Here is a 26,733-nt window from a genome sequence, read left to right on the forward strand (position 1 = left end):
GGGGAATACTGCACATAGAATTCATGGCTTTTTACCATGATTCTTTAGTCTTTCAAAGTTAATTTTTTAACTGGTTTTTTTTTTAATTTTTCTTTTTCCCTTTTTCAACCAACATCTTATCCATCCCTTTTTTAAAAAAAAATTTATTTTTCATTTGTAGAGTCATATTCTATGCCTTCATAGTAGTTACCCTTATTTTTGGCATATATATATATATAAAGTTGTTCTCTCTTTAAAATTTTGAGATACAGTTTCTTCTAACAGATCAAAATATACCCTAAATCTCTACTGTATGCCTTTGTTCTAGTCTCCTGCCTAATCACATTCTCTCCCTTTTTTTTAAATCTTCTTTCTTTTTTCAAACAACTTATCTTACCAAATCCTTTTATAAAATTTTTTATAATTTTCATTTTTACAGTCATATTCCATCCTTTCATTGTATCAACCCTTATTTTTGTACATATATAAGTTTTTCTTTCTTTAAAATTTTGAGAGGCACTTTCTTCTACCAGACCAAAATACACCCAAAATCTAGTGTGTGGCACTGATCTATGCACTAGCCTGATCATATTTGATCGTATTTTTTTTGTTTTGTTCTGTTTTTGTTTCTTTTTATCTTTTTCTTCTTTTTTCTTTCTTTCCCTTTCTTTGCCCCTGGCTTCAGGTCTTTTCTGATTGTTTAGAGCATATTTGCTGGGGACGTTGTTACCCTGTTAGCATTTTGTTCTCTCATTCATCAATTCTCCTCTGGACAAAATGACAAGACAGAAAACATCACCTGAAAAAAAAGAACAAGAGGTAGTACCGTCTGCCTGGGACCTACTCAATATAGACTTTAGTACGATGTTGGAAATAGAGTTCAGAATCATAACTTTAAAGATACTAGCTGGGCTTGAAAAAAGCATGGAAGTTATTAGAGAAACCCTTTCTGGAGAAATAAAAGAACTAAAATCTAACCAAGTCGAAATCAAAAAGGCTATTGAGGAGGTGCAATCAAAAATGGGGGCGCTAACTGCTAGGATAAATGAGGCAGAAGAGAGAATCAGTGATATAGAAGACCAAATGATGGAAAATAAAGAAGCTGAGAAAAAGAAAGATAAACAACTACAGGATCACAAGGGCAGAATTCGAGGGATAAGCGATACCAAGAGACGAAACATTAGAATAATTGGGATCCCAGAAGAAGAAGAAAAAGAGAGAGGGGCAGAAGGTATATTGGAGCAAATTATACCAGAGAACTTCCCTAATGTGGGGAAGGAAACAGGCATCAAAATCCAGGAGGCACAGAGAACCCCTCTCAAAATCAATAAAAATAGATCAACACCCGGACATCTAATAGTAAAACTTACAAGTCCCAGAGACAAAGAGAAAATCCTGAAAGCAGCTCGGGAGAAGAGATATGTAACCTACAATGGTAGAAACATTCGAATGGCAACAGACCTATCCACAGACCTGGCAGGCCAGAAAGGACTGGCATGATATCTTCAGAGCACTAAATGAGAAAAACATGCAGCCAAGAATCCTATATCCAGCTAGGCTGTCACTGAATATAGAAGAAGAGATAAAAAGCTTCCAGGACAAACAAAAACTAAAGGAATTTGCAAACACGAAACCAGCCCTCCAAGAAATATTGAAAGGGGTCCTCTAAGCAAAGAGAGAGCCTAAAAGCAACATAGACCAGAAAGGAACACAGACAATATACAGTAACAGTCACCTTACAGGGAATACAATGGCACTAAATTCATATCTTTCAATAGTTACCCTGAATGTAAATGGGCTCAATGCCCCAATCAAAAGACACAGGCTATCAGATTGGATTAAAAAACAAGACCCATCGATATGCTGTCTGCAAGAGACTCATTTTAGAACCAAAGACACACCCACATTGAAAGTGAGGGGGTGGAAAACCATTTACCATGCTAATGGACACCAAAAGAAAGCTGGGGTGGCAATCCTTATATCAGACAAATTAGAGTTTAAAACAAAGACTGTAATAAGAGATGAGGAAGGACACTATATCCTACTTAAAGGATCTATCCAACAAGAAGATCTAACAATTGTAAATATCTATGCCCCTAACATGGGAGCAGCCAAATATATAAGCCCAATTAATAACAAAAGCAAAGAAACACATTGACAAAAATACAATAATAGTGGGGGACTTTAACACCCCCCTCACTGAAATGGACAGATCATCTAAGCAAAAGATCAACAAGAAAATAAAGACTTTAAATGACACACTGGACCAAATGGACTTCACAGACATTTTCAGAACATTCCATCCCAAAGCAACAGAATACACATTCTTCTCTGGTGCACATGGAACATTCTCCAGAATGGATCACATCCTAGGTCACAAATCAGGTCTCAACTGGTACCAAAAGACTGGGATTATTCCCTGCATATTTTCAGACCACAGTGCTTTGAAACTAGAACTCAATCACAAGAGGAAAATCAGAAAGAACTCAGATACATGGAGGCTAAAGAGCATCCTACTAAAGAATGAATGGGTCAACAAGGAAATTACAGAAGAATTAAAAAATTCATGGAAACAAATGAAAATGAAAACACAACTGTTCAAAATCTTTGGGATGCAGCAAAGGCAGTCCTAAGAGGAAAGTGTATATCAATACAAGCCTTTCTCAAGAAACAAGAAAGGTCTCAAATACACAACCTAATCCTACACCTAAAGGAGCTGGAGAAAGAACAGCAAATAAAGCCTAAACCCAGCAAGAGAAGAGAAATAATAAAGATCAGAGCAGAAATCAATGAAATACAAACCAAAAGAACAGTAGAACAGATCAATGAAACTAGGAGCTGGTTCTTTGAAAGAATTAATAAGATTGATAAACCCCTGGCCAGACTTATCAAAAAGAAAAGAGAAATGACCCAAATCAACAAAATCATGAGTGAAAGAGGAGAGATCACAACCAACACCAAAGAAATACAAACAATTATAAGAGCATATTATGAGCAACTATATGCCAGCAAATTAGATAATCTGGAAGAAATGGATGCATTCCTAGAGATGTATTAACTACCAAAACTGAACCAGAAAGCAACAGAAAACCTGAACAGACCTATAATCACTAAGGAAACTGAAGCAGTCATCAAAAATCTCCCAACAAACAAAAGCCCAGGGCCAGATGGCTTCCGAGGGGAATTCTACCAAACATTTAAAGAATTAATACCTATTCTTCTGAAACTGTTCCAAAAAATAGAAATGGAAGGAAAACTTCCAAACTCGTTTTAGGAGGCCACCATTACCTTGATCCCAAAACCAAAGACCCTATCAAAAAGGAGAATTACAGACCAATATCCTTGATGAACATGGATGCAAAAATTCTCACCAAAATACTAGCCAATAGGATCCAACAGTACATTAAAAGGATTATTCACCATGACTAAGTGGGATTTATCCCTGGGCTGCAAGGTTGGTTCAACAGCCGCAAATCAATCAACGTGATACAATACATTAACAAAAGAAAGAACAAGAATCACGATCCTCTCAATAGATGCAGAAAAGCATTTGACAAAGTACAGCATCCTTTCTTGATCAAAATTCTTCAGAGTATAGGGATAGAGGGTACATACCTAAGATCATAAAAACCATCTATGAAAAACCTACAGCAAATATCATTCTCAATGGGGAAAAACTGAGAGTTTTCTCCCCAAGGTCAGGAACACAGCAGGGATATCCACTATCACCACTGCTATTCAACATAGTATTAAAAGTCCTAGCCACAGCAATCAGACAACAAAAAGAAATCAAAGGCATCCAAATCAGCAAAGAGGAAGTCAAACTCTCTGTTTGCAGATGCTTTATGTGGAAAACCCAAAAGACTCCACCCCAAAACTGCTAGAACTCATACAGGAATTCAGTCAAGTGGCAGGATATAAAATCAATGCACAGAAATCAGTGGCATTCCTATACACCAACAACAAGACAGAAGAAAGAGAAATTAAGGAGTCGATCCCACTTACAATTGCACCCAAAACCATAAGATACCTAGGAATAAATCTAACCAAAGAGGCAAAGGATCTGTACTCAGAAAACTATAGAATACTCATGAAACAAATTGAGGAAGACACAAAGAAACAGAAAAACGTTCCATGCTCATGGACTGGAAGAACAAACATTGTGAAGATGTCAATGCTACCTAGAGCAATCTACACATTCAATGCAATCCCCATCAAAATACCACCCCCTTTTTTCAAAGAAATGGAACAAATAATCCTAAAATTTGTATGGAACCAGAAAAGACCCTGAATAGCCAGAGGAATATTGAAAAAGAAAAGCAAAGCTGGCGGCATCACAATTCTGGACTTCCAGCTCTATTACAAAGCTGTCATCATCAAGACAGTACGGTACTGGCACAAAAACAGACACATAGATCAATGGAACAGAATCGAGAGCCCAGAAATGGACCCTCAACTCTATGGTCAACTCATCTTTGACAAAGCAGGAAAGAATGTCCAATGGAAAAAAGACAGTCTCTTCAACAAATGGTGTTGGGAAAATTGGACAGCCACATGCAGAAGAAGGAAACTGGACCATTTCCTTACACCACACACAAAAATAGACTCCAAATGGTTGAAAGACCTAAATGTGAGACAGGAGTCCATCAAAATCCTAAATGAAAACCAGGCAGCAACCTCTTCGACCTCAGCCACAGCAACTCCTTCCTAGAAACATCGCCAAAGGCAAGGCAAGCAAGGGCAAAAATGAACTATTGAGACTTCATCAAGATAAAAAGCTTTTGCACAGCAAAGAAACAGTCAACAAAACCAAAAGACAACCGAGAGAATGGGAGAAGATATTTACAAATGACATATCAGATAAAGGGCTAGTATCCAAAATCTATAAAGAACTTATCAAACTCAACACCCAAAGAACAAATGATCCAATCAAGAAATAGGCAGAAGACATGAACAGACAATTTTCCAAAAAAGACATCTAAATGGCCAACAGACACACGAAAAAGTGCTCAACATCGCTCGGCATCAGGGAAATCCAAATCAAAACCTCAATGAGATACCACCTCACACCAGTCAGAATGGCTAAAATTAACAAGTCAGGAAATGACAGATGTTGGCAGGGATGCAGAGAAAGGGGAACCCTCCTACGCTGTTGGTGGGAATGCAAGCTGGTGCAGCCACTCTGGAAAACAGTATGGAGGTTCCTCAAACAGTTGAAAATAGAGCTACCATACGATCCAGCAATTGCACTACTGGGTATTTACTCCAAAGATACAAATGCAGGGATCCAAAGGGGTACGTGCACCCCAATGTTTATAGCAGCAATGTCCACAATAGCCAAACTGTGGAAAGAGCCAAGATGTCCATTGACAGATGAATGGATAAAGAAGAGGTGGTATATATATACAATGGAATATTATGCAGCCATCAAAATGAATGAGATCCTGCCATTTGCAACGACGTGGATGGAACTGTAGGGTATTATGCTGAGCGAAATAAGTCAATCAGAGAAAGACACGTATCATATGACCTCACTGATATGAGGAATTCTTAATCTCAGGAAACAAACTGAGGTTTGCTGGAGTGGGGGGTGGTGGGAGGGATGGGGTGGCTAGGTGATAAGACATTGGGGAGGGTATGTGCTATGGTGAGTGCTGTGAATTGTGCAAGACTGTTGAATCATAGATCTGTAATTCTGAAACAAATAATGCAATATATGTTAAAAAAAAAAGAAGAAGAAGAAGAAGATAGCAGGAGGAGAAGAATGAAGGGGGGGAAATCGGAGGGGGAGATGAACCATGAGAGACGATGGACTCTGCAAAACAAACTGAGGGTTCTAGAGGGGAGGGGGGTGGGAGGATGGGTTAGCCTGGTGATGGGTATTAAAGAGGGCACATTCTGCATAGAGCACTGGGTGTTATGCACAAACAATGAATCATGGAACACTACATCAAAAACTAATGATGTAATCTATGGTGATTAACATAACAATAAAAATTTTTAAAAAATTCATCATGGTTCTCAAAATATGATCCCAGACCTGCAACAGCAACATCACCTGGAAATTTGTTCGACAAGCAAATTACTGAACCCTATCCAGAACTACTGAATCAGAAACTCTGGGGATGGGCCCAGAAATCTGTGTTAATAAGCCCTCCAGGTGATTCTGATGCTCTTTGAGGTTTGAGAGTCATTACATAGGTTGAGAACAGAACTAGCCTCCTAAGCACAGTGTTTTTATTTGCAGATTTTTGAAGGGAACTAGCTAGTTTTAACATGTTTTAATATGGCTGAAGTTTCAATACAACATGTGCAATTAAAAATCACAACTAATAAATGCATGAGGCAGACTACATAGATCTTTAGTTTGTATCCATAGACTCACTGTTTAAGGAAGTTGATTTTTCCATCCTTAGTCCAAATAGATGAATGTCTTGGTCAAGTCTAATTTCCTGTAATACTTGAGCAATTCAAATACTCAAAGTTTGAGCATATTTTTATTTACTAAGAACTCTAATCAAGGTGGAAGATCTCACAATTAGTCTTGGTAATAGAAATGTAAATTGAACTCAGCTCATTAATTTTAGCAATACTCTTCCTTGTTTGGCTTTTATTAGTATTTAAGTCTAGCTTTTATGTTAATATCTTGCCTTGTAAAGTTTATAATATAATTCAATAATATAGATAATAAAATCACAATTTAATATGGTAAGGCAAGAATAAAACAGTTTTTCAGGATGGGGCGCCTGGGTGGCTCAGATGGTTAAGCATCTGCTTCGGCTCAGGTCATGATCCCACGGTCCTGGGATCGAGCCCCGCATCGAGCCCCGCATTGGGCCCCTGCTCCGCAGGGAGTCTGCTTTTCCCTCTCCCTCTCCCACTCCCCCTGCTTGTGCTCCCTCTCTCACTGTGTCTCTCTCTGTCAAATAAATAAATAAAATCTTTAAAAATAAATAAATAAATAAGTCTTATTTGACTGATTGGCGGTAAAAGGTCAATTTTTCTCCTCTTAATCTTATTTTAACAAAGTCAGTTACACAAGTACCAATGAATATAAAAATCTAAGTACCAAACACTTCTTTCATAAATAACATAATTTTAAATGTTATGTAAAAATTAAGCGTCATTGTACATTATTATAACAACAGTCATGTTGCATCATGTTTAGATGTGAGGGTAAGGACCAGAGCTCCCTGTTCTAGAATCCTAGCAATCTCCATGATACTCCTGGGTCACTGGAAATGATGCCCAGATAGTTCCTCAAGAAGTGTTATATAAATATTTGTACAATGAGTTACATTTTCCTGAAAGTTCCTCATCAACAATTACCAACATTAAATGCAAACCATAGTTTGTGAAGTTAAAAATAAAAGCAGGCCAGAGCAATTACTCCTTTAACTGACTCTCACCTACCATCCTTGTTATATATGGAACCAACATCAGGGCTTCCTTCTGTTTTCCTGTTCCTCAGGACCCAATAGCATCCTCTTGGGAGAGCCCAGCCCCACCCTCCAGCCTGACCATCATTTTGTCTCCATTGAAACTGCAGTAGAATTTCTAGCCCTTCACTATTCGCCCTTCATCAAAACGTTGCTACACCCAGCTTGGTATGACACTTCTTGCTTAGAGAAAATTCTGTTTCTTCCCAAATGAAAACTGGAAACCACAGAATAATATTTCTAGCCTTAGGGAGCCTAATGATGAGAGAAAATGGAGATCTAGGATTTAACATGTAAATCTTAGAGCCATGGTATTGAGAAAAGGGGAGTGAGCTGCTAAATTTATGAGAATACCATATATCATGAATAATGCAAGCATAAAACTTAACATATCTAAATATTTTTAAATAACTCTTTATAATAGCATTTTATAATTACAGTGGGCCCCTCTGGTGTGTGAATTATGGTGTATTCATGTTTAGTTGCATTGACTGTACTCAGCTTTTAGCCATGTGCCTAGCAACACACTGGGTATGAATTAATGTGCAATAATTCATGGCCTGTTGTGCCTTATTAAATATAGCATTGATTCGATTTTAGAACTGCAATACATAATGACTCAAATATTTTTCAGAATGCTAAGTGCCCCATACAATTTTCATTTGAGAGCCTGTTTTCACATTTCAACCCTCACTTACAATAGTAATATTTTTCTCCTGCAGAGAAAAAAAAAGGCAACTGCCCACCAAAAAGTAAAATCAAACATCATGAGGAATTACCTCCTGAATGGCCCTGTTTCCCCCAATAAATGAGTCTCCAAAATCTGCTTTAAATGGAAAAAAAACATATTTTTTTGTTTTTCAGGCCATTTGAAAAACTACTTTAAAAGACTCTCAATTTCCTTGTTCTCCATTATTCTGTGATTCAAAGCAAAATAATAATATATCACATTTGGAGGGGACAGTGCCCAGCAGCAATTTAGGAGAGCTGTGGTCCAGTCCTTATTCTACTAATTTACTCTCTAATTGCCAATAAGTCACACAATCACTCAGTGATTTAGTTTCCTCATCTGTAAAATATTTTCCTATTTCAGGGGGTGTTGTGAGAAATAAAAAAACATACACAAACCCTTGAAGATGCTATATAAATATATAAATTAGTATAGGCAATATGCCTGGCCTCACACTATACTTTTAGCTAAAGGGCTTTCATATCCACTATCTCACTGATAACTCCCAATAATGTTGTGGGTAGATAGGTACTATTATTCCCACTTCACAGCTGAGCTTCAGCCACGGAATGCTCTTTCTCTCAGTGACAGATACACATGAAGCAGTAAAACATCTAAACTGAATAAACCATGATTTCCAATTTCACAGTTAGAGTGCCCTCACATCCACTGGATAGAGCAAGAAACAGAGACAAACTGGAAAATATAACTTAGTGGCAAAGTTAAAACCCAATCCCAGCCTACTGTCTTTCAGGCAGACTAGAGACTACATTTATGTTGAAAAGGTTGAACAATTACCTCACTTTGTAATTTCATCTTGAGCAAGTGAGAAGCCTTTCACCACAACCTCATACAGTATTGAATGCAACTGAATCACTGTTTCAAAAATAATAGTGTTAGACCAAACCTCATACTGCAATACTTTTCCAGTGGATATCCTTCCATGCCTTCGTGTTCAGAATAACATTATTAAATGACTCTTTGTTTGTTTTAAACATATTAGAAGATCTACATCTTATTAACTGAAGTTATGGAACTTTCCTTCAATTTCTAGTTAGCTATCATATTGTTTGCTATATGTTCTACCTCTTCCAGAATTCCAATGTTCTACAAGGATGAGCTGTAAAAAAGCAATGACAAAACCAGTATCCCCATACCCAGCTTATGCATCTGACACTGCCATTTTTACCATGAAATCACCTCTGGCACCAATAACTACAAATAATTTTTAAATTTTGGCCCAAGACAATTTCATTATTTCTTTTGTGACATAAAGAAACCTAAGGAAAAATAGTTTTGGATCACAACTCTCACCAGCCTTCTGGACAGAATGTGCTCTACACTAGAGGTCAGTGTATCTTGGTATATCCATCTCATAGTAACATGGAATTCCTTTAAAATATGTCAGACCGAGTTTCTAACTCCAGCTTCATCATCACTAATACATGGCACTGGAAAAGTGGCCTACTCTCTCTAAGCACATTATTTCATTGTAGATTGGGCTAATAACAGTTTCTATCTCCATAGTATGAATGGAATATGCTATAACCACTGACGACAGAACCTGAAACATAGTAAGCATTCAAAAGTGCCAGCTAATATTAGTTTGGAGAAACTATCGTGGTCCAGATTTCAGATAAGATGTGGATCCAATGCTAGTTATTATAGGCCAAATATATCTCAAGCCTCATCTTTGCTCCCATCTTATCATAGTCATCATCACAGAATTTTAATAAATGTATGATTGTTCTTAGCATTCTCTTATGTTATCATTATACATAATTCCCATTCCACTCAGCATATACCTACATTACAGTTCACGGTCTACCTTATACTGAAATTATTTATACTTGTCTCCTCCTCCTAAGAGAGCAGGAAGCACAACTGACTCCCTCTCCAAGTTCAAGGACTAGGACGGTGCTGTGCATCAACCCAGCCGGACTCCCATAATGGTCAGCTGAATTGTATTGAAGATAACTAGTCTAACAAGGTATTTGATGCAAGATTTGGCGTTGGGACACCACAGAAAAAGGCATCCACCAGCCAACACTTTCTCACTATATCAAAGCAGATGCTTTTGGGTAATGCAATTATTGCTTTCTGTTATGACTAGTACCAGAGGTGCAAATGAAGACCATCTACGAATATAAGAAACATGGGGAAATTTAGACAGCTAGGCCAGTTCAGCCCTCAGTGAGCAGGGAATGTTATTTCAGGTCAGGCTTTTCAGAATTCCAAAAGATTCTTCTGAACCCTGGAAAACAAAGGGTTAGGCTCTCCATGATTCTGAAAACACCAGTGACTTTTTCACTCTTCAATGCAAAATAAAAGCCCATTTAGGTTTCCTTTTGCAATTATCACCTATTTGAATTCTGCTAACACTTATTTAGTTAGTAATCTAGCTCTTTCCCCTGTTTAAAAAAAAAAATAAACAGCTAAGTGGGGTTTATTTTTTCTTTAATACACTGATGAGGCAGCCATGATTTTGAACTTCTTTAATATGAAAACAGAGATTTGTTTAGCTGCAACAAGTCGTTTGAGGCCTGATCTCCTCTCTCCACTTGAGTGCACAGAGAACAGAAGGCAGGTAGATCTCTTGGCATCAGGCATAAATAAGGAAGCAGGCCCTGCTTCTGACAGCTCAGGAAGGTGAACTCCATCCTCCCTGCCCTGTTACACTGAGAGAGAACAATGGGGTGAGCAATTACAGAGGGGTGATGCCAATCCCTGAACAAGCGGGTGTCCCTTGTTTCTCCTTTACAGGGAATTCCCTGTTATTCTTGCCACTCTCTTTCTTATCAATCTTATCAGCCTGCTGGTTTGATAACTATGTCAAAATATAACCACACAGACTTTTTTGTGGACCATGCTTAGAGATTTTCAGAAGAAAGCAAGATGGACCAAGCTGTCAGTATTATCCCTGCCTCAAAGAAACCCTTAACACATGGAACATGGAAATTCAGCTGTCATCACCCTGCCTCCTTAGAGAAGCCTGTACCCTATTCTTCAAAGCACTGGAGTACATATTAGGGAGAGCAGCTAGTAGCATTGCTAAAACACTCTGACAGGTGTGGATAGACTTTACTGCTTTCCCCACCACACACACACACACACACACACACACACACACACCACTCACCTCTTCAGACATCTCTACTCATTGAAAAGATTTTCCAGTGTTGTCTGTCATCAAATCTCAGAGATCTTGCTTCTACCTCCATTTCAGGTGCCACCATTCTCCTGACCTTCAACTGAAGCCTCAAGCCAATACCACTTCATGCTTCTTCTGGAAGTTATCCCATGGGGTTATCAGAGGCAATGAAACATAATGGTTATGCATGTAGACTCTGGAGCCTGACAGCAAATCTAAATCCTGGCTCAGTCACTTACAAGCTATTTGTTTTGAGACAAATTTCTTAATTTGTCAATGCTACAGTTTCCTCATTGGGATGAGAGTAATAGTGCTAAATCGAATTATTGTAAATATTAAATAAATCAATATGTGCTGAGTACTTAGAAAATGCCTGGCACACCGTAAATGCTCAATAAATGTTTTCACCTAACGATATTCTACCCTTTATCATCTCCATATTCCACTTGATAGGACTCTGTTCTTGGTATTTTACTGATCTTAATGTAAAATTCTGAACTTCAGATTTCTTTCTTTTGTGTGATATATTTCTAGAAGGACATTCTCTTTTTTTCTTTTCAGTTCAAGGTACTTAATTTGCATGGACTTCTTATGATGGAATATGAGACAGAGAGAGAAAAACATAAAACTGCAACTGCCCTGAAAGCTTGATTTTCAGAACAAACTCACAGAATTATAATTTTAAGGGTAAAATGGAGCGTGTTATGCAACAGGCTCTCAATAAATGCTAAAACAAACAAAGGCATTTGCTCCCCCTTTCTCATTGAGCAGAGTGGCTAATCCCAGAAGAAAAAAAAAATGTTCTTCTATTCTTTCCCCAATTTCTCCACCACAACTCTCAAGGAATGTTCCAGTCAAATACAACTGACTTATCTCCCCAGATAGGCACATGGGCATAATATCATATCTTATAACTCTTTGGGTTATTTGAGTGCTTCCTAGATTCTGGGGCCTAATTCATTCATTTAGCTGCAAACAGAGATGATCTCTCCCTACTTCTTGGAACATTTTCTTGCCTGGGCTCCTAGCCACCAAACCCTTCTGCTGTTCTTCCTACCTCCAACCACTCCTTTTCAGTCTCATTTTCAGATACTCCTCCTCTATTCAAACCCAACGGTACACCTTCTCCCTCAGCACCTTCCTCTTCAAATCCCCGTATACTTCTTATATGATCATCTCCCATCCCATGGCTTCATAGGCAGTCTACACATCCAGGACAGGCCTCTCCCATGAGATCTAGACTTCCATACTCAATTGCCCTCTCACCCTCTCCACTCAAATATCAATCGCACATGTCAAGCTCAACACATCCAAAACAAGTCTTGATTTCCTACTTAAACCTGCTTCTCCCTTGAGCTTTGCACCGAGTAAGTGGGAACACCATCCTCACAGTTACTTGGACCCAAAATTTAGGCCCCATCACTTTTCTCTATCATGCATACTCCACATTCACATCACTTCAGGAAGTTTTCTCCACCTTCAGTATAGTCCCAAATCTAAATTCCTCACTACTTTCTCTTCTACCAGCCTAGTCCAAGCCACTATCATATCTCATCCAAGTTGATGCTTTCTGCTCCCACTCTTCCCTCCTGTCCCACCCTAACAGTCCACTTAATGTAGCAGCCAAAGTATTTTTAAAACCAAAGTCAGATCAGGTCACATCCTTATTAAAACATCTCAACTTTTAGATTTTCCCACTTGAATGGAAGCTCCAAGAAGACAGAAATTTTATGTCTTGTTCACTGCTTCTCCCTGGCAAATAGAGAAGTACCTAGCATAGGATAGGTACTTAATAAGTATTTGTTGAATGAATAATAACTTAATTAAATACTCAGTGAGGTCTACTTGGTGTTTGGCCTTGTGCTGAGTTCGGGGTACATATCGAAAAAATAACAAACAAACATGGCCCATGTTTTCATGCCTAGTGAGGACTGCAAACATTCACATGCATAACTAGTGACAGATAAGATAATGTTACTTGGGTGTGACGGTTAATTCTATCCATCAATGGCTGTGCCATAATACACAGATATTTGTCCAAACATTATTTAGGATGCTCCTGTGGCAGTATGTTTTGGATAAGATTAACATTTTAATTGGTGGACTCTGAGCAAAGTGGATTATCTTCTATAACTTGGATGGGCCTCATCCAATCTGTTGAACAAACAGAACAAAGAACTGAACCCCCTCAAGCAAGAAGGAATTCTGCCAACAGACAGCCTTTGGCTTTGAAGTGTACCAATGGCTCTTCCCTGCATCTCCAGCCTAACAGTCCACCTCATCAGATTTTGGACTCCTCCAATTTCTTTATCTCTGCCCACCACACATGTATCCCTCTTATTAGTCCTATTTCTCTGGAGAAACCTGACTAATACAATATATCAGGGGGTCTTCCTAAGTTAGTTTGGGAAGTCAGGAAAGGTGTCTTTGGGATATGGCATGTAGGCCAAGATTTCCACTGTGGGTAGATGTCAGACAGAACCAGTTTTACTCTGGTTTCAGGGGAGCCAGAACTATTCCAGGCAAAGGAAATCACATTTTCAGTGGCCCTACAGTAAAAGAAGTGCTTTCTAGGCTCTAAGAAGTTCGGCATTGGTTGGTTGATTGCCCTTGTATGAGACGTGTGACCTATATGCTTTATTTGGCAGGCCTCATGCTAAGAAAATCAAGCATACTGTCACACAATCCCTCTCAGCAGAGGTCACAGTCAGCCTGATCCAAAGAAAAACACCATACATATTCATCCCTCCTGTTGGCAAAGTTCATGCCCTCCCTCTCTACACAGGGATATAATCCGTGAAGTCTGACATAACTCCAGGCTGCACACACCCAAGAAAATAGCAAAGTCCTTACAAGGAGAGACCTAATTCAGCCTCAGAGTAGTCCAGTCAGCAGTCACTCCATTCTGAAACCTGTCAGACTGTGATGCTGCCCAAGGCTGTTGTTTTGACATTAGCTTGACACATTCACATGTCACCCTCATTGTGTGAACTCCTATTCAGTGTTTTGTAATAACAGCAAAGGCAACAATATTTAAAAACAATCAAATGTATGTTTGGTTTAAATAGGCAGTTGAGCCACAATCACTTATGAAAAGTCTTCTATGTGTATTTGCCTGTTATATATTTATAAGGATTTAAATTAATCATTCATATGGAAAGTCTCTTATCTGCTTTAATTAACTACAAAGGGTCAATAACTTAGTGGGTTCTCTTAAAAATATTGTAGTCTAAATTATTTCCCAATTTATATCCTGCTTCCATTATCCCTTTAAAGACGATACAAGATTTTGTAGATGAATGCTCTGAAAGCTACTCATAAGGTACAAATACCTTAACAGACATTTCCTTCATGGAGGCAAACTGCTAAACTCGTTCATTTTGTTTTCACTCTTCTCTCTGGCCAGTGGAGATGAGGACTTACAACAGGTGCTTATGGAAGTGGCTTAAGTGCCACCCAAGTCCCAACACCTATTTCCTCAGGCCCCTGAGGTAAATAAAAGGCATATTTCAAAAGACTGATGAATAAAGACTTGCTTAGAAATTGCCACATAGGCTGAATTTGCCCACCCAGATCACTAACGTTGGGTAAAACCATTTTAATCCAATATTCTCTCTGTGGTGTCAAGACTGGAAACTTAAATAAAATGGGATGGTTAGAAAGAGAGTCAGCTAAACAACCAGTCTTGTTGGTTGCTTGAAAATAGCCTTTGGATCTTTAGGCAGAGTGTTGAACTACCCAAGGAAGAGGTATACCCCATCATTCATCCCAAGATGTTGGCTGAAGCTCAAAAATCCCTCTAGAAGGGTCTCCAAAGGCATGATGTGGCTCTCCATATATTCTTAACCCCAGTAGACCCCAGAAAATTTTTGCATCCTGCATTCCTCAATTTTGCATTCCTCAAAGGTTGAGTAAAAGCAGAAACAGGCATTGTGAATTATATTTAGTATTTTGAAATCCTAATGGCAAACATACATATAACTAAAATAAACATAAATACACACACCAGGTTTTCTTTCATTTTGTTTTAAATTTTACAGCATTACAGTATTAATAACATTGGTGACCTAGTTATCATATGTCAATCAAAAACTTTGATTTTCAGTTATCCATAGCTTATCTTAATAAACAAGAAAAACAAAGCCATTATTATTTGATAAATACTGTTTGGTAAATAAAATTGTTAAAGTATGAGGTCCCTGAGGGAAGAAAGCCATATTTTAAAAAGACTTTGATGATGAAAAAGGGAGGAACCTTTGTTTGCCCTGACTGTACGTATGTCTCCAACTGTCTGCACTACCTCCCTGGATTCACTTCACTGGAAATGATCCACTTAGGCTGAGTGACTCTGAATGAGGCACACACGAGGCTTAACCAAGTCCTTCCTGGTCCCCATGTGCCTTCTCTCCACCTACAAAGACCTACAAAGACCAAGTCTAGAGCAGAGGCAACCTGGACATGAGAGAAACAGATTTCAGAGAATGACTACAGTATTCCCTTATGAGTCAAAATTATACGAATCCTTTACAGCTCTCCTCTGACACATACCTTCAGACAAGACCTGTGCACAAAAGGTAGAAATGAATGACTTTTGAGAGGTTACTGCTCATAATCAGCAAATGAGTAGTGATCAGTCTCTATGGATGGCTATCCTCGATTCAGACCCAACATCAGAAATGCCAAATACTGAAGCAGAACATGCGCAGTGGCAGATTCATGTGAAAATACATGAACTTCATTTTCCTTTCATTATTTGGTCTACTTTAGCTACAGTTACCTACCTCATTCCTGGTTTTTCTTAAATTTTGCTAACAGTGAGACTGAGCCGGGCCATCGTAGAGTACAACTGCGAAGTTGTCAAAACTGGTTTTAGTACCCTTAACATTTTCCCCTGCCACCCCATCTCTTCCATCTCAGGTGACCCATATTTTCCAGCTCCTCTCCTAGCCAAGCATGCTCCTAGAAAAATATCTTAAAAATTCTTTCATGTGAAAGTATAAATGGTAGATATGACTTAATCAGTTTTTCATCCTAGGGGTACTCTTCTCTGGACTAGAGCTGATGCTCTTGGTAAATGGAGCTGGGTGATCCCTTCTACTTTGCCAATGTTTATTTGCATAAATAATATTCATGAGGGCTTTGTAGCAGGTCCCTGAGAGAAGTCAGATAAAGTCAAGGCAGGGAATGGCACGGTCTCTATCCTCACCTGACTTCCTGCTACCTACATAAAAAAACCTAGACTGACGGTCTGATTTTGAGCTCCTGTAAGAAAGAGGTTAATTTAAGAACATGGATATCTATGTTTATGGAAGACTAGGAGAGAGAACTACTTTGCCAGCTCTGCCACAGACCATAGCCTGCATGGTCTAGACAGCCCCTCAAAGGAAGGGGAGTTGTACCGGCAGGGTAGCATTCTTATAGAGCCACCCGGAAGGAAGTAATGTCAAGGTCCTTTGACCAGGAGACTAAGACATCTGAGGTGGTTCATTCTAAGGCACACACGAGACACCACCTGGTCTAAGGGCTCCAGAAATAACTAAAGAGGAATTTAGGGATGACAGTAGGGTGAGGTTAAAAGCCTACTGAAGCTTAATTAAAAATTACACCCCATGAAATTTTCCCCATAATTGTGTAAGTTAGGAAAAGTATTTGGGAGCCACACTGGCCAGTCTTGCACCTTAAGTTCACCCCTTGTGCCAATAACTTTGCAGGAAATCTCCCTTCACTAAATGTACCTTCCCAATAAAATGTATTACTAGCAGCAGCAACATCATTATTATCATTAGTTAATATTTACAGTTTCATGCTCTTTTCCATATCTTCTATTTTTCAGCTATGAGATAGTATGGCAATAAGTACTTTTGAAATTGGCATATCACTTTCCTTCTGCAGCAATTTAGTTGCCTGGTACCAAATCCTGAATTTAAATAAAATAATTATGACTGTACACTGGCCCTGTCCATTAATGCCAAATGAATGCTCTGCTATCAGTAAATAGCAAATTCATTATGGAGTGTTACTCAAGCTCTTACAAATGAGCCACTTGAGTCAGATCATTCCTCAATCTCTGTGCTGCCTTTGCGTGTCATCTACCTAGGAAGGTGATGCTTTGAAATCATGTTAAGAATTTTAATCACAAATAGTCTCAGCACGCTGTATAGATAGGGAAGAAAAGGGGGCTCCTGCTTCCCCAGACTTCTGTTCAACCCCTGCCGTTTTCCTCACCTTAGATGATGTATTCAAGACTTTGATTCATTTTTCCGTATTATAACCATCTCTTTCACAGCTGGGGCGAAGGGAAGGAGAGAGAGTGTTAGATAGCTACAGGGAAAGTCATAATTTAAGAGTCAGAAAGCTTTTAAAACTGGTGTGCTAAGGTTTGGGGTTTTTTTCTTCTACTGTATTTAAGAGGGCTACGCTGCTGCCACCGGCCCCTCTGTCCATCACACCAAGCAAAATCCAGCCATGTGCTAGCGTCACTTAGCTAAAATTGAGCTGCCCACTCTGGCCTTATGACTACCATTATTTGTTCAAAAATTATTTCATTTAATCCATTCGCAGCACTAAGAAGCCAGGCACTATTACCAGCGCCCACTTTACACAGGAGAAAACAGGAGCTTGGAGAACATAAATAACCTCATCTGTGGTCACACCAGCAATAAGGAGGAAACCTTCAAACCCAGGTCTGTGTGCCTCTAAGATCAAGTACTAAATACTGTACTGGTCAGCTACCCAGCAGCTCTAACAAGGGGAATGAAATCCAGGACCCACCTAATCACCACAGCATCACACTGACTATGCAGCAGACACAACTCTCTCCCCCAGATGGGAGCCCTGGTTTGGATACATTCGGTTCACATTTTTAAAGTAGCAGCCCTGAGACTTGTACTTTGCATATGGATTGGTTCCCAAAACTTGAACCCTCATCTGGTGTTCCTGAGACCTGCCATTCCTCAGTCTCTCAAGAGACATTGATTTAAACCATTCCTTCTCTCTCCTTCCTATGTATTCTTTATGAAAACCTCTGGGTTGTTATGGTTTTACAAAGGTAGGGATTTACTAGTGATAAAATGACTTTCCAAGGATTAAACCTATATGAAATATAAAAATTATGACAATGGTTGTCAAATATATGTACTATTCCACAGCCTCATAATACCCCTATATAAAGTGAGTACCAGTAGTGTCTGTACCAATCAAACCAATGATACTGGTCCACATATAGGTGTCAGTCCACAAATTGTTACTGGTCTGCAGTATAAAACAAAATACTACAGAAATTGAGAGTAAATATTTAGAAACTTTAAAAACAATTTGACAGAATCATTTTATATCTGTTGAATTTAAGAATAAAATGTTTAAGTATTTCTAGGAATTCATTTTTACTGTGTCATACTGTAAATACATATATAGTCTATACATGAACTGGTAACTTAAAAAAAAAAACTGATTCTTCAGCACAGTTTGAGAAATACTGGAATTTACAGCTAAAAGAACCAAGATTTAATTAGGGAGGTTAAGTAATTTGCGCAAAGACACACAGCATACGGAAAGTGGAGTCGTAGTCACCTTCCTCTTAAACCCTTGGGACTGAAATTGTAGAGCTCATCAAGTGCCTGTTAGGGGGCTATGATAAATCTCTAGATTCGAACTTGACTACTTTGACTAGCACACAACCGGGAGGTCAAAAACCAGCAGCCCTGCTCATTATTTATATTCAGCAGCTCCTCCACAGTTCCCTCCCTCTGTCCCTCAGATCCTATGCAGTCAGGCCAGTTTGGAACATCAGTCCCACAATTTTCATTTACCTTATGGTTTAGGGTCATGATGCTATGCTGCACTATTTTTACTCCTTGAGTGGGATGATTTCTGGCAATTGGATTCTAAAACCCAGTTGTCAAATAAAGGACACCAGAGGGAATCTCTGCATGAACCACATCAACATTCTTCCCTAACCCCTGTCCATTAATGCCATATATTAAGGGCATCTTAATTAAGGGCAATATATTAAGGGCAAAACAACCTTTCCTAACTGGGTGGGATATGCTACAGAGAGTCAATGCCTTTTATAATTTATAAAAGCATTCAAGTCCCCACCCCATGCCTGTTTTGACATTGTACTTTGACAAAAGTACGTACTAATATGGCCAATGTTATCAAACATCAGTAGAGCTACTTTTTAAGACTGTGGTACCTGTCCTCTTGATTTGAAAGTCATTAGAGAAAATCTGCCAAATCAACCAGGAGAAATTTAAACCACCAACAGAAATCAAACTTGCAGACAGACTTGTCTATATTCAGAACCCCTGCTCCCAAACACTGGGCAAAGCAAAAGAACTGAGCTGTCAGGGTATAAACATGCCTGTCTCCTACCTACTCAATTTGACAGGATTAGGGCTCTAAGCACAAAAGACTGCCTTTTTTAATTAATTTATTTTTTTTAACAAAGGTGAGAGATGAAACCAAAGGAATATCTAGAGTAACAAATCCCAAATTATGTTTCTGGTAGTCTTGGGGTTTCTGGGAAGATGTCATATGATCATGGGAGATGGAGGAGGGAAGGAAGGAGAAGTGAACCAGGTGAAGGATAGGTCTCTCTGTTCCTTCTTTCATCATAGTAGCCTTGCTTTTATCCATTTCCAATTTTAGACTCTGTAAGATTCAATGTGAAGAAAAGATTCCACTCTTTTAAAATTTTTTTGAAAACTACTTATTTAACTACAATTTTGTTCCTAAACATTTTGGTTTGATTTAAATCAGCAAGTTTTAAGCCTATTTTAGAATTGAATTGGATTTTGATTTTTTTTTATTTTTGTAACTCCAAACTTTTATTTCAGAAATATTTGGCTGTAGAAATGAGTCAGACATCTCATTTTAACTGAGACATTTTTGCCAAACAAAATGAAAGAAAATATGAATATTCTGTCCTCTTGAAAGAGAAATGTTGGTACAGGATCTGATTTTCTTTTGTTATAAGAATTTCTTGAGACTTGTTGGGGGAAGTTTAATGCTGGAATGGGAAGAGAGTAATGCCCTGTCTCTATTAAAATTTTCATTTTCATTTTAAAAATTCATTGAAATATTTCATAACTGAAACTATTCTCTAACATCTTGATCTGCAGATAAGAAAAAACTTCTAGCCATGGAAGTGCTGGTCCACTGGGCTCTGTAGTTAACCTAAGGCCCTATGTTGGTAACACTAGGAATTCTATGAAATTTATTCAGAAATATAAGTGGAACAAACTAACCTATGACATTCTAGGTCTGCAACCTAGAAATTAATAAATCCAGGTGTGATGGAGCCATGCCCAGAGATATTTGCCATCTTGGGTAATTCCCAAGTTGCAATCTGGAATTTGATCAGTTTTAAAATGCAAGTATTAGTACCACATTAAATTTATCATCATCTTTGTAGAACAATCTGAACCCCGTTAAAAAGCTATTATCTTAATAGGCTTTCCACAAGAATCATAATTACTGCTCTTAATTCTTTATGTACATTATCTTTAATATTCAGGGTAATCTGGCACGAGAAGTATTATTATACCCACTTTACAAAAAAGGAAGCCAAGACCCTAAAAGTTAAATGATTTGCCTAGATCCTTTATAGCCAAATAAATGGCAGCTCCAAGTCCTTCTAATGTATCACAGGTCATCCCATGATGAGATTAGAGTCTAGATATACCTTGAGGGTATGAGGGAGGATATGAGTTGGCATCACTTTTATTGAATGCTTATGCCAGGTACTAGGCAAAGTATTTTACATATACTACCTTCTTTAATCCTCACAATGCCTACTATCCTATAGTAGATACTATAATTATCTCCATTTTAGGGGATGAGGAAATTAACTGAGGTTTAACATAGTTAAGCAATCTAGATCACACATCTTGAAACATATGAAGTCAGATCTAAAGCCCAGATCTGTCTGATTCCAAAACACAAACAAAACTAAATACTTCTTTATTTTTTTTAAGATAGATTTATTTATTTGGAGTGGGGAGAGGCAGGGGAGAGGGAAAGAGAGAAGCAGACTCCTCGCTGAGCGGGGAGCCTGACATGGGGCTCGATCCCAGGACCCCGAGATCATGACCTGAGCTGAAATCAAGATTTGAACACTTAACCAACTGCACCATCCAGGAGTCCCCCAAATTTATACTTCTAAATGAAGAACTCTTCTCAAGGGATTACACACCTAGTCCTCTGATGCTTCCACTGTTTATGCTTTTTTATAAAACTCATCTTTTAAAATTGCCTTCTTGGGGATGCCTGGGCGGCTCAGTTGGATAAACATCTGCCTTTGACTCAGGTCATGATCCCAGGGTTCTAGGATGAAGCCTCGCAATCAGGGTCCCTGCTTAGCAGGGAGTCCCGTTCTCCCTCTCCCTCTGCCTGCCACTCCCCTAGCTTGTACTCTCTCTCTCTCTGTCAAATAAATAAATAAGTAAAATCTTTAAAAAAAAAAGTAAGTAAAAAATAAAATTGCCTTCTTAGAATCAGTTTATGAACCAGCTGGGAACCAGTGGCCCCTTAAACTTACTTCATAGCTACATTACATTCCAGATGACTACTGGATTTGTCCATTTTTCTCTTAAATAAACATTTGACATCCCTGAAAATTAAAAAAAAAAAAAATGCCCCTGACTCCAAAGTAACTCCAAGAATGTTTTGAATAATTATAGCACTATTGGATTTATACGTTTATCGTTTCCCTGGATGCATATTGTAAAGGAGCAATACTCATTTAGGGACATAATTTACACATGTTCTTTAAAAAAAAATCAGTATCTCACAGCTCATGATTATCTTCTCAGTCCCATTGTTTGGCCAGGTTTCTTCCCCATTCCTACACGGTGTCTATCCCCAGGCATATTTTCTATGCCTCCCCTCACATAATGATTCATCGAAGAAAGTCAGGCATCTCTGTATGGAAGGAGTACCAACCAAGAGCAAGGAATCAGGGGCAGTGATTCTTTGGGAGAACTCCTAATCACCCAGAATTTTCTGCATGACAGCTCAGAAACTTTCCCTTCCTCGTCCTAGAGATGAAAAGTCTAATCTGGCAAAAGAGTCCCACATTCTCTTAGAAATGACCAATCACTTTCAATATTAGCCTGCATTTTGTGGAAATCTTCTTAAAGGGACAAATAAAGGTTGTATATCTGTAGCCATTGAGCATTTTGATTAAAATCAGCATAACTCTGAAACTCCAAATCGCTCATAGGATATCACTTTTGAGCTAAAATCCTACTAAGTTGGGGAGAGATTGGCATTTAAACAGATGTCAGCAGTGTTTTGGGAAATGTAAATTGAGGTACAGATGGTGACTGCTAGGGAGTTAAGAGCATCTGTGTTCTATGAAAAAAAAAACTATATTTGTGAAAAAAAATTTTAAATAATAACTGAAATTCCCAACTTGATTTTGAAAGAAGACAAGAAAATATTCTCGTTGGATGGCACTGTTTGATAAGTTTCTTATCATATCAAAGATGACTGGAAAATTTCTGGGTCCTGGATATTAATTAGATTCAAGGTGGGGAATTATAGCCTATGTCTTCAGCAAGCCAAAATCAGAACTTTTACTTCAAAAGAAAACCATATAACCCTGGGGAAAATTGCTGATTCTTCTATTTCAGCCAGTTTTGTACCTCAATGTAAGTTCTAAGGAAAATATCAGTTATCTGCCATATACTGGTAAAGAGCAGGAGACAGAAAGCCTGTGTTCTAATTCTGAAACTGCTACTTCATGGCTGTGTGACGTTAAGACACACTACTTAACTTCTCTAAGCCTTAGTTTCTTAATTTGTAAAATTAAGATAAAAATAATAGTACCTTTCTTCATAAGGATGGTTTTAAGGATTAGAGTTACATGTAAAATGGTTGGAGCCTATGGTAAACATCAATAAATACTAGCTATTATTATTATAGGCTTTCTTCCTGATCCTGGCAGATCTATGAAAGTCTGGTTATCACTGACCTATATTATCTCCCCAAGTACTACATCCCCATCCCCATCTAGACCCAGCATGAACAATGACCTAGAACTCTGGATTTCATGAACTGGCAGATCCACAGTTCATGCAATCATTAATAATCTAACAAAGGACCTTTGTTCTCCTTTTAACAGGACTCTAGACATTTTCCATCAAAGAATCAGCCACTCCAAACAAGAATACTTGCATTTTTTAGATTAGGTCCTTTTGTGATATGCAGGTGACCACAATAATTCAAAAAGTTACATTCCCTCTAACATGATTAGTATTCTAGGAACCTGAGTGTGCTGAAACAGTTTTCCATGAAAAACCTGGAAGAGGTTGAATCAAATATCTCTCTATTCTTTGTATTGATTTGTTTGTTTGTTTGCCTGCCTGCCAGCCTGTAAGGATTCTTATGCTCAGCTTCTTGTATTAATCCAGTTTTGCAATGAGTATTCTCCTTTAGGGAAAATCAAGAAGCCAAAAAGTTAACTGATGAAGTCATATTAGGAAACACTGTAGAAACCATATAGGAATCCAGACTCCCAGGTTAGAGTTTAATGTGCTATACACTCTGCCTGATTGGAATGAGTTTATGAATTAGATCCCATACACAAATGGATGCATTTATCTTCGTTCACAGCATATCCGCAAACTCATTTACCAGATCCATAAGCACTTGTAAACATTGCTAATGGAGTTTGCTAAATGAATATTATAAACGTAATCCAAATGAGCTCTCCACGGAAATTGCAAATCATATGAAAAATATAGTGCATTTGGTTACAGCACATTTCAGGAACGGTATATTTTAGTTAATTGTTTTAGTACATTATACATGGCTAAATGTCAGTGCTAGCACCTAGAAAAAAATTAGCTCTTTCTGCTTACTTTATACCATCCAACTTGGAAACTGAATATTATTTAATCCATCAATCAAGGTTCTTTATTGCTAAAGCAGATCTTCCTGGTTCACACTGTATCCTTCAGAGGAAACTAGGGCTCGTGAGAAGCTGTGCAAGCTCCTTCAGTCAGTTAGAATATCAATAAGATCCCTGAAACAGTTTCCAAAATGGTGCCTTGGTGGCAACTTTCAAGACAGCCTTATATATAAAGGAATTTGACTCAAAAGTTATACTCTTTAATTAATAAAACAAAAGTACAGAGGAAGTTGCAAACATGTGACAGTCTTTTTTCTTATTCAAATACGGTGATATTTTCAACTACATATTCTGTAATTTTAGAGTTAGTTTATTGAATGAAAATTGTATACTCAGGTCACTTCTTACCCAAAGCACAAGCAAGCCATAATCTGAGACTTCCAAAGGTTTTCTTACTTGGTGATGATTTATTTCAGGTATTAGAAAACTAAAAATCTATTCAAAAATCAAAGTCTGATGCTTTCAAGGCTCCAGGTCTCTGAAAATGTAAACTTCATTTTTTGTTTTATGCAATGAGAGACTGAATGTACAAATGGACAATGGTCAGACTGTATATAAAAACAGAACTTTGACCCACAACCTGAAGCAACTTGCCAAGGAAACCAACTCATTATCTACAATAGCCAGCCTCCTACAAGTCAAGACTGCTATCTCTAATAACAAACCAGGAAGCTAAACGATGAACCCTCTAACAGTCAGCCCCAAACATCCAGGTCTTAACTGATAGCTTCTCTAATTTTTGTCCCTGCTACCAACTTAGAACCAACTAAGAAAAGACAAATATGTGCCCCTAACCAATCACATAGGATGCCCCACTTCTAGTTAACTTACCTACAGCTTCTCCATGCTAAGAGCCTCCAGTTAGAACACATCTAAAGCCTTCCCTTTTTTCCACCATAAAGCTTTCCCATTCTTCTGCCTGCCTTTAAGTCTCTACCAAAACACAAATGACATAAATGGTTGATTCCCTTGCTATAGTAATGTCTGAATAAATGGACTTTGCTAGTTCTCATTTGGTTGGTCTTCATTATTTGTACAAGAGCAACACAGATAATGTTTTAGAGATAAAAATAAATGTTGAAATACATTTCATTTAGTTTATGGAAACAACTGTTGATGTTTGTATCCTGGTAGAGATTATCCTTTGAAGCAATAAAGGGTCTTTTTCATTCCAGAAGAAACCATTTCCAAGATGTTACTTGTTATATAAATAGTTTTCCTAGGAAAGGAAAGTATGAGCAAAGCTACTGTAGACATCATGAAACTGATTTCTCAGTGGCTAATGTTTCTTGGGTCAATACTCAGCCCAACTTTATTATTACTCTTGCTACCACGTACTAGATTCAGCTCTTTTTAAGCTCATCTTGCACATTTTTCTCAGTCCTTCTTCACAGTAAATTCTAACAGTCAGGGCTATGTGTATACATACAAAACACATACAAAATAATAATGGAGATAGAAACCCTCACTCCCCCACCTCCACTCCCTGCCCACAAGTCCCCAGGCAACAAGAGAGAAGAGCAGCAGTGTCTGATCTTTCCTTTTTTTGTCTCATTTGTTATTATATCTTTTTTTTTAAATCTATTTATTCATGAGAGACAGAGGGAGAGAGAGAGAGAGAGAGAAGCAGGCTCCCAAGGAGCAGGGAGCCTGATGCAGGACTCGATCCCAGGACCCTGGGATCATGACCTGAGCCGAAGGCAGACGCTCAACCATCTGAGCCACCCAGGCGCCCTGTTGTTATATCTTTATCTCATTTTTATTCTTTATGGAGTTGGAGGCTAAACAGAGACTAGAAAACAACAATAGTAACTTACCTTTGGTGGCCAAGGATGGAATGTGCTGAGGAAATAAACATTATGGTTAACAAGTTAGTAGACCAATGCCCAAGTTTTAGGAAAATAGGTCAAATTTTATTTATTCAGCTATACTAAATAAAACCTGTTTGTAATTTTTTTTAGTTTTTTTTCTGATTTTGTGTTTTCAGATCATGCAGTGACTTGGAATTATCATTGTGAATACCAATTATCACTAAAAAAGTGAAGGACAGACAAGCATCAGATCTGGCCCAGATAAGAGGTGTTTTCCAAGAATATATTTTTTTTTCTCAAAAAATGCCACCAACTTACACTGCCTTCAATGGACATAAGACACTATTTAAGGATAAAAATGTCTTGATTACCCAAGTCTAGAAACTAGAGTGCAAAATGTGAGTGCTTATTTTCTCTTTAATAGGCATACCTCAGATGCTGAGAGTCAGAAATGCCTTCTCTATCACTATAGGATTTTTGCAACAGGAGATCTTTAAATGTGACATAAAAATATACCCTTCATAATGAAGCTTATCCTACATTTCTAATCAGTTTAGCTGGCCTTCAGCACATTTTTCTGTTTCTTCCATTCCATTTTTATGATGAGGTGACAAAAACTCAACATAATATTCTAGACAAGGATGTGCTGTCAATTTATATAATGGCACCTTAATATTTTCCACATTATTCTCAATCCTCTTCCAGTG

Source organism: Callorhinus ursinus, unplaced genomic scaffold (genome assembly GCF_003265705.2).
Source record: "Callorhinus ursinus isolate GAN/ISIS: 27379988/994484 unplaced genomic scaffold, GSC_fseal_2.0 scaffold8, whole genome shotgun sequence".
NCBI lineage: Eukaryota > Metazoa > Chordata > Mammalia > Carnivora > Otariidae > Callorhinus > Callorhinus ursinus.